At 43.3% G+C, this 9733-nt stretch overlaps 1 long non-coding RNA gene across 1 annotated transcript in view; it reads right to left on the reverse strand.

Annotated features, from left to right (window-relative positions):
* The window catches only part of LOC114812863, a 36749-nt gene extending 27093 nt beyond the window's left edge, over positions 1 to 9656 (reverse strand). The window contains exons 1-2 of the long non-coding RNA XR_003760474.2: positions 9575 to 9656; positions 5665 to 5744 (exon numbers count right to left, since the gene is read on the reverse strand). This is a non-coding gene — a long non-coding RNA (uncharacterized LOC114812863). The remainder of the gene's footprint in view (positions 1 to 5664; positions 5745 to 9574) is intronic.
* Between the last annotated feature and the right edge of the window lie 77 nt (positions 9657 to 9733).

Here is a 9733-nt window from a genome sequence, read left to right on the forward strand (position 1 = left end):
ACTTCTCCTGATATTCAACCAGTCACTCGTTCTTTAAAAATAAACTGCAAGAGCTCCAAGGTTTATAAGCTCTTGGAATTTGTTCTGGCGCATAAAATTCCCACTCAATCCAACAGGCATTTTGTCTAAATAAGAGCTATACAAGTGATATGAGGATGTGAATTGTAGCACATTTTGATTTGGAATCCAGTGCTCAGAAGGACTTTAGAATTCTTAAATAAACCAAGGTGCATTGTGGGCTAGAGGATGAAGCACACACACATATATATATATATTTATAAAATAAATTTGTAGATAAATTCCCCAGATTTACCAGCCCATGCTATATTTTTAATAATCTGTTCCCTTCCCTTAGCTTATAAAGCCGTTACGCTTACAGAAAAATAAACTCCATTCTGTACTCTTTATTTCTGCCCTATACTCCCTCTTCCCTGAGTCGACTTTGAACCTGGCTATGTACACCTTAAACACTTTGATACTCACCCCCAGCCCCGCAGTATTTATGTAAATATTCTTCTACTGTCTATTTCCCCTATCCCTGATATATTTAATGTCTCTCCTCCTGAAGACTGTAAGCTTCTTATAAGCAGTGTGGCCTAGTGGATAGTGTGTGGGCCTGAGAGTCCGAAAGACCTGGGTTCTAATCCCGGCTTTACCACTTACCTGCTGCGTGACCTTGGTCAAGTCCCTTCACTTTTCTATGCCTCAGTTCTCTCGTCTATAAAATGGGGGTTAAGAATGTGAGCCCCATGTGGGACAGGGACTATGTCCAACCTGCTACGCTTTTATCCACCCCAGTGATTAGTAAAGTGCCTGGCACATAATAAGCACTTCACAAATAGTACTATTATTATTCTCGCATCTACCGACTTGTACTGAACTTTCCCAAGCACTTTATACTCTGCACATAGTAAGTGCTCAGTAAATACCACTGATTGATTCGTTAGTCACATACAACAAAAACTTATTTATAATAAGCTCTGCCTCAATTGAAGCAGCGTGGCTCAGTGGAAAGTGCACGGGCTTTGGAGTCAGGACTCATGAGTTCGAATCTCAGCTCTGCCACTTGTCAGCTGTGTGACTGTGGGCAAGTCACTTAACTTCTCTGTGCCTCAGTTCCCTCATCTGTAAAATGGGGATTAAGACTGTGAGCCCCACGTGGGACAACCTGATTCCCCTTTGTCTACCCCAGCGCTTAGAACAGTGCTCTGCACATAGTAAGCACTTAACAAATACCAACATTATTATTACCTCAAATACAGGAAATATAATATGGATCTGGAAGGCAAATTAAAAAATTCTGGCAGAATTGGGAGATCAGGGACTGGGAAGAAACCCTGGAGGCTTGGGCTGATGCAGACCAAATCAGCCTGGCTTCCACAAAATGGAGGCTATAAAATATCATTATGTCATTCCGTGTGGGCGGGCTGGAGTAGAATTTACCATGTCACATACTTTCTGAGGAATTTTTTTTGGAGTGCTGTTGCTGCTCCCCTTCCACCCGAGGAAAGCTTTTCCTGTTCCATTCCATCCTAGCCGACTCCACCATTCTTAGCCAATTCTCCATTCAGACCTCATTCAATCAGTTGTATTTATCGAGCACTTACAGAAAGCCTAGCACTGTACTAAGCGCTTGGGAGAATACAATATAAGAGAGTTGGTAGACATGTTCCCTGCCCAACAGGAGCTTACATCCTCCTCTACCATGCCCATGCTGCACAACTCAATCAATCAATCAATCAATCAGTGGTATTTATTGAGCATTTACTAGGGGTAGAGCACTTGGGAGAGTACGACAGTGTCATCAGACACATTCCCTGCCCACATAGGGACCTCGACTGTACGACAGTGTCATTGGTGACAGAGGATTATCAGTCAGTGGTAGTTTTTGAGCTCTTACTGTGCAGAGAACATTAGACTAAATGGTTGGGAAGAGTACAATACAATAGAGTTGGTAGACACCTTCCCTGCCCACAGCGAGCCTGCAGTCTAGAAGAGAAGCTCACAGTCTAGTGGGCGTGATCTCGAGAATCCATGAGAATGTAGAACCTGGGGCAAGTCAGTGAAATAAGAACTTTGTAATAAAAGTACCTCGAAGTACTCTAGCTCAAGATTCTGGATCCTAGTTTTCATTCACGGTGTTATCTTCAACCTTGTAAATGTAAACTTTTTCTCTAATTGAGGTGTTAAAATCTGAAATGCTACCAGATTACCCTGACGGTTTTAACAGTACATTTAAATATTTTTCTGTTGTAATGGGTCTTGTTTAACCTGTCGACAGAAATGTTGGCAGATTTCTGATTGTGCTTAATGAAATTAAAATATTGGTTTCTTTCTGAGGCTACATTTTACTCGGCCAAATAGGCACGTCGAAACATAAATTCTGATCTGTAAAGAACTACAGCTGGAAGAAAAACTTCATTATTAAATACCACAGCGGTAGCGGCAGTAACTCTAGATGGCATACGACAGAGTCTCCACCCTAAGTTAAAACTCCCATCGGCTATCTCACTTCGCAAAAACAGCAGCTGGGGTGAACCAGGCCAGCATCACTGTAAACAATTCCATAAATCCTGTTGACAGAATAGATTCTGAAATGAGAAAGACAGTGTCTATGGGGTGTCTCAAATATGAAAAGTAACGATACACCTTATCTCCAGTACGGATAAGAAAAGTCAGGGGTGGTCACACGGTAAAATAAAGTACATCTGGGAATGAGAATAAAGGTTCCTTTTTCAGTACACTATCTGTTAGATGAATAAACGGTGATATCAACTGAAATTAAACAAGCCTGTGTTTAATGCGCTGTCAGTTTGTAAGTGGGTTGTGCATTCTTAAAACTACTGCATATGGTTTTGTCAAGAGAAAATTATTAAAATGTGAAGGAAGATGTCACTAATTGGTTTGTGTTTCTTAGCGGAGTCATCTAAATATTACCGAGAGTCTATATTTTAAACCATTATCCATCTTATCGGGAAGTTGAGTTGACCAGCAAGTTAGGGATCAGAGCTTTTCTAAATCCAGGGTTTTATATTTGATTTTGTTCTTACTCAGAGTAGGACAGTGAAAAGTATACTTGTATTAGGGATATTAATCTGCAGGAACCACATCTGCTTTTTCTGTCTATTCTATTGTCTATTAAAATGTCTATTCAGGATGTTTTCTTCTAATTTCATAATCCAGCAACCAAGAGTTGATTTCTTCAGTTATTCTGCACTCCGGAACATATCAAAGAATATTTACAGCCGTGAAAAGTGATTAATTCCTAACAGCGGAATCTGAATTGCTTTATATGAAAAGTCAGTTCTTTGAACTTGGAAACAAATAGCGTCTTATTTCAAGGCACCGTGGATTTTGAAGACCTAAAGTCATATTTGCTGTTTTCTCTTCTCATCATTTGAAACATTCTGCAGTGAGCCTGCAGTGAGAGAGTTTTTACCCATCCATTCTAGGAAGCTTCTCACTAGGACTCATTCTCAATTCTCCTGCTTCTGACCCCGGATTTGCATCCTTGCTCCTACCCGGAATTCCCTTCTCCTCCTTATACTCCAAACTTCAGCTCCCTCCCCATCTTCAAATCCCTTCTGAAATTCCACCTTATTTAATTTTTCCAAATAATTTTCCTTTTCTCTATGGCATACTCCCCCAACTACTCAGGCACTCACAACTTCCCACGGCACTTTTGTACATTATCGATTGGTACAGTGCTCTGCATATAATAAGCACTCAATGAATTCTACTACTTGCTTGAATGCACAACTCACTTTTTTTAATAAGTAATACTGATATACTCTAGGCCACAGAAGTAGAGCTGTATGCTTCGTACAGTGCTCAGCAAACAGTAAGCACTCGATAAATACCACTGATTGATTGATCCTCGCTCAGATATCTGAACATACAGAGCATCTTTTTAATATGATCGCTCATTATCTCTAATGCCTTTCCCCTTTATTATACCCAAACTACATTCCTACTTGCCGATTCTGAGACTGGCTGCCTTTCCTTGAAAGTTTCAATTCCGTTGCTTTGAACTGAGATTAGATTAGAAGATCAAGTAAACATTTGCTGGCAGTGAACCCAATTCTCCCATCCATCTGAAGACATTATAGATTCAGTCCTTTAAAATAGGAGTGACGCAATCGCTAAGGAAGGCATCCTGAATGAATTTTTGAAATGCCTTCGATTTGCAATCAGATTTTTTTTTATGGTATTTGTCAAGTGTTTACTATGTGTCAAGCACTCTTCTAAGCATTGGGGTAGGCACAAGTTTATCAGGTTGGACACAATCACTGTCCCACATGGAGTTCATAGTCTAAGTAGGGAGAACAGGTTTTGAATCCCCATTTTACAGTTGAGGAAAACTGAGGCACAGAGAAATGAAATGAGTTTGCAGTGCATTTTTTGCTGAAGACTTCTGCATGAGTCTCTTATCCAACTGCTTATGTTATCAGTACACTTCTGTGTTGAGGAGGTAGAAGAACTTGTCAGGCCAGATATCCCTGCTGCAATTGGGGGGAGGGGGATTAGGGGACTCCCTCCTTCTCTTCAAGAGTGTCTGGGTGGTACACCTGAAGAGAACTCCCTTTTCTGAGCAATTCTACTTGACTGGTTAGGCTCTCCCCTTGGTCAGTCATCTTAACAGAAAGACCGTTGTTACGGGGGCAAAGAAACAGCGTGATTTAGTGGAAAAAGCACAGGCCTGGGTGTCAGAGCTCCTAGGTTCTGATCCCAGCTCTGCCCGTTGCCTGCCGTATGATCTTGGGCAAGTCACTTCATTTCTCTGTGCCTCAGTTTCCCTCAACTGTAAAATGGGGATTCAAATCCTGTTCTCCCTACTTTAGACTATGAACTCCAGGTGGGACAGTGATTGTGTCCAATCTGATAAACTTGTATCTTAACCCAGTGCTTAGAAGAGTGCTGGACGCATAGTAAGCACTTGACAAATACCATACAAAAAAATCTGATTGCAAGGCCACCAGGTCCTATCAGCAAACACATTCTCTCCAGCTACAAATTAGCCTCGGAGCCAGCTGTTCCTCAACCTCCGAGAATCAGACCAACCCATACCCGCCTTTCAGCAATTCTTTTATTTGGCCCTTTCCAACTGTACTTGATTATGCCCTTTGGGATAGGGTTGGGATTTGGGTTAAGGCCAAGTTTGCTTCCATGGCCTTTTCAATGGATATACTTAGGGATTTAGGGATAGGAATACTAGTGGGAAAGAGTGTTGTTGCTGGGAGACTACTTTAAACCTTTTTTCAAGGATGTTTTGTTTAGAGGTGTGGAGAGCGTAACTCACAGCATTCAGTACATGGACTGTTTAAATTAAGAATACAGAAGGGTTTTGGGGATTGAATGTAAGGAAAATGGACACAAGAGCATAGAAAGTACACTCAATCAATTGTATTTACTGAGGGTTTACCGTGTGCAAAACACTGCACTTTCTGGGCAGAGCAGGCAACTGTGACTATCCCACTCCTCCCGATGGAACTGAACTTTTCCAGAAATGGGGCCCAAGTCCTCCCAGACCAAGTTTTGTGTTATCAATGAAACAGAAATTCCCAGCAGCACTGAGAATATTTTCAAGCTCCTTTAAACCTTTCAATGTGGTAGGGAATTCCATCCCCCTCACCCAAAACTCAGCAAGGACTATTTGAGAGGTACCTGCAGCTCCAAAACAGGATGCAGTGAGCATGTAGCCGGAGGTCTTCCAGTTAGGCTGGGGAAAAAGGCTTTTTCTTGACCTGTAATTGCATTTAAGCCCAAAGAACAATATAATTAGTATACAAGAGCCCTGCCCTAAGGGATTTCAAATACAGCAGGGCAGGTAAACAGCACAATAAATTACAGAGGGCAGAAAGTTATAGACTATGAAAGATACAAACAAAAGCGGAAATGGAGTTTGAATGTCAAATGCTTAACTCCTGTAAAGGTGCTTAATTAGCAGTCAGGGATGAATAAAGTGGGGAGATTATGGTCAAATCACCAAACTTCTCTGTGCCTCAGTTACCTCAACTGTAAAATTGGGATTAAGACTGAGCCCATGACTAGGAATCAGATGTCTCTATCTGTTGCCAAACTGTACATTCCAAGCACTTAGTACAGTGCTCTGCACACAGTAAGCACTCAATAAATACTATTGAATGAATGAATGAAGTCCCAGGTTCCAGTTCTGGCTCTGACACTTGCCTGTTATGTGACTTTCGGTAAATCCCTAAACTTCTCTGAGCCTCAGATTCCCCAACTGTAAAATGGGCATAAAACACCTAGTCTGTCACCCTCGTGACAGCCCACCCTGTGAGATTCAGGGACTGGGTCCTATTTGATTACCCTCTATCTACCCCTGCATCATCAATAAAGACATTGATGGCGGACAGCTTGAAGGAGGAGGCTTGAAAGATGGTGAGAGTGGTGGTTTGCTGGACCTTTTTTTTTAACAGTATTTGTTATACGTTTACTATGTGCCAGGCACTGTTCTAAACTGGGTAGATACAAGCTAATGAGGTTGGAACACAGTCCCTGTCCCACATGGGGCTCTGTCGTAATCCCCATTTTGCAGAGGAGGGAATTGAAGCACAGAGAAGTAAAATGACTTACCCAAGGTCACACATCAGACAAGTGGCATATATGGGTGAAGGGGCAGAATGGGGAGAGACGAGGAGACGTAATGAATAACAAAGGCTCTTCAGTTGCTGCCGCCACCCAGGCTGGACTGGAGACTTTTCATTCATTCATTTAATAGCATTTATTGAGCACTTACTATGTGCAGAGCACTGAACTAAGCGCTTGAAAAGAACAAATCGGTAACAGATAGAGACAGTCCCTGCTCTTTGATGGGCTTACAGTCTAATCGGGGAGACGGACAGACAAGAACAATAGCAATAAATAGAATCAAGGGGATGAACATCTCATTAAAGCAATAGCAAATAAATAGAATCAAGGTGATGCACATCTCATTAACAAAATGAATAGGGTAATGACTTTTGGGGGAGGCTCATTCATTCAATTGTATTTGTTGTGTGCTTACTGTGTGCAGAGCACTGTATTAAGCGCTTAGGAGAGTAGACTACAACACTAAACAGACTCAGGAACAGGACCCCAGGTGGGGCAACCAACACCAGCAGCCACAAGCCACAGGACACTGGAAGACGCCTTAACCCAAGGCATGTGGAAGTCGACAGAAGGGGCTGGTTGACTGGCTGTGAGGCCGGCAGAGCCGTCACAGATGAATAGAACCATCATGGCCTAATGGTTAGAGCACGGGCCTGTGAGTCAGAAGGTCACGGAATCCAATCCCGGCTCTACCATTTGTCTGCCGTGTGACCTTGGGCAAGTCACTTCACTTCTTTGAGCCTCAATTCCCTCATCTGTAAAATGGGCATTGAGACTGTAAACCCCACGTGGGACAGGGACCACGTCCAAGACGATTTGCTTGTATCCAGCGTGGTTCCGTGGATAGATCCCGGGTTTGGAAGTCAGAGGATGTGGGTTCTAATCCCAACTCTGCCACTTGTCTGCTGTGTGACCTTGGGCAAGCCATTTAGCTTCCCCGTGCCTCAGTTCCCTCATCTGTAAAATGGGGAATAATAATGTTGGTATAATGAAACCTGTGAGCTCCACGTGGGACAACCTGATCACCTTGTATCTATCCCAGCGCTTAGAACGTTGCTTGGCACATAGTAAGTGCTTAACAAATATCATTATTATTATTATTTGTGTCTCAGCTCCCTCATCTGTAAAATGGGAATGAGGCCTGTGAGCTCCATGAGGGACAATCTCATCACCTTGTATCTACCCCAGTGCTTAGAATGGTGCTTGACACATAGTAAGCACTTAAGAAATATCACTAGTATTATTATTAGTTTTTTGTGTCTCAGTTCCATCTGTAAATTGGGGATGAAGCCTGTGAGCCCCACGTGGGACCACCTCATCACCTTGTATCTACCCCAGTACTCAGAATGGTGTTTGACACATAGTAAGCACTTAAGAAATACCACCAGTATTATTATTAGTTTTTTGTGTCACAGTTCCATCTGTAAAATGGGGATGAAGCCTATGAGCCCCATGTGGGACCACCTCATCACCTTGCATCTACGTGGAACCACCTCATCACCTTGTATCTCCCCCAGCGCTTAGAATGGTGCTTGACACATAGTAAGCACTTAAGAAATACCACCAGTATTATTATTAGTTTTTTGTGTCTCAGTTCCATCTGGAAAATGGGGTTGAAGCCTGTGAGCCCCATGTGGGACCACCTCATCAACTTGTATCTACCCCAGTACTTAGAATGGTGCTTGACACATGGTAAGCACTTAAGAAATACCACCGGTATTATTGTTAGTTTTTCGTGTCTCAGTCCTCTCATCTGTAAAATGGGGATGAAGCCTGTGCGCCCCACTTGGGACCACCTCATCACCTTGTATCTCCCCCAGCTTTTAGAATGGTGCTTGACACATAGTAAGCACTTAAGAAACAGCACCAGTATTGTTATTAGCTTTTCGTATCTCAGTCCTCTCATCTGTAAAATGGGGATGAAGCCTGCGCGCCCCACGTGGGACCACCTCATCACCTTCTATCTCCCCCACCGCTTAGAACAGTGCTTGACACAGAGTAAGCCCTTAACAAAGACCATCATTATTATTATCATCGACCCCAGCACCTGCCACATGGCAAGCCCTTAAGAAATACCCTCATCATCATTATTATTATCATTATTATTAAGAGAAGCAGCGTGGCTCAGTGGAAAGAGCACGGGCTTTGGAGTCAGAGGTCATGGGTTCGAATCCCGGCTCGGCCACTGGTCAGCTGTGTGACTGTGGGCAAGTCACTTCACTTCTCTGGGCTTCAGTTCCCTCATCTGTAAAATAGGGATTAAGACTGTGAGCCCCACGTGGGACAACCTGATTCCCTTGTGTCTACAGCGTGGCTCAGTGGAAAGAGCCCGGGCTTGGGAGTCAGAGGTCATGAGTTCGACTCCCGGTTCTGCCACTTGTCAGCTGGGTGACTGGGGGCAAGTCACTTCACTTCTCTGGGCCTCAGTTCCCTCATCTGTAAAATGAGGATTAACTGCGACCCTCATATGGGACAACCTGATGACCCTGTATCTCCCCCAGCGCTTAGAACACTGCTCTGCACATAGTAAGCGCTTAACAAATACCAACATTATTATTATTATTATTACCCCAGCGCTTAGAACAGTGCTCTGCACATTATAAGCGCTTAACAAATACCAATATTATTACCCCAGCGCTTAGAACAGTGCTCTGCACATAGTAAGCGCTTAACAAATACCAACATTATTATTATTACCCCAGCGCTTAGAACAGTGCTCTGCACATTATAAGCGCTTAACAAATACCAATATTATTATTACCCCAGCGCTTAGAACAGTGCTCTGCACATAGTAAGGGCTTAACAAACACCAACATTATCACCTCAGGGCTCTGCACATAGTAAGCGCTTAACAAATACCAACATTATTATTATTATTACCCCAGCGCTTAGAACAGTGCTCTGCACATTATAAGCGCTTAACAAATACCAACATTATTATTACGATGATGATTATGGCGACCTGCTGAGAAGAGTGAAGCAGACCACGTGACGAGAGCCGGGACCGTTTGAGCAACGGGCGGGAGGCCGCCGCCGGCCAAGTCTCGCGAGAGTTGGGGGGGGGCGGGCTGGTGGGCCGTCCCGCCTGTTCCTCGTTGCTAGGGAACCGGAGGGTGGGACG

This window comes from Ornithorhynchus anatinus, chromosome 6 (genome assembly GCF_004115215.2).
Source record: "Ornithorhynchus anatinus isolate Pmale09 chromosome 6, mOrnAna1.pri.v4, whole genome shotgun sequence".
Classification (NCBI taxonomy): domain Eukaryota; kingdom Metazoa; phylum Chordata; class Mammalia; order Monotremata; family Ornithorhynchidae; genus Ornithorhynchus; species Ornithorhynchus anatinus.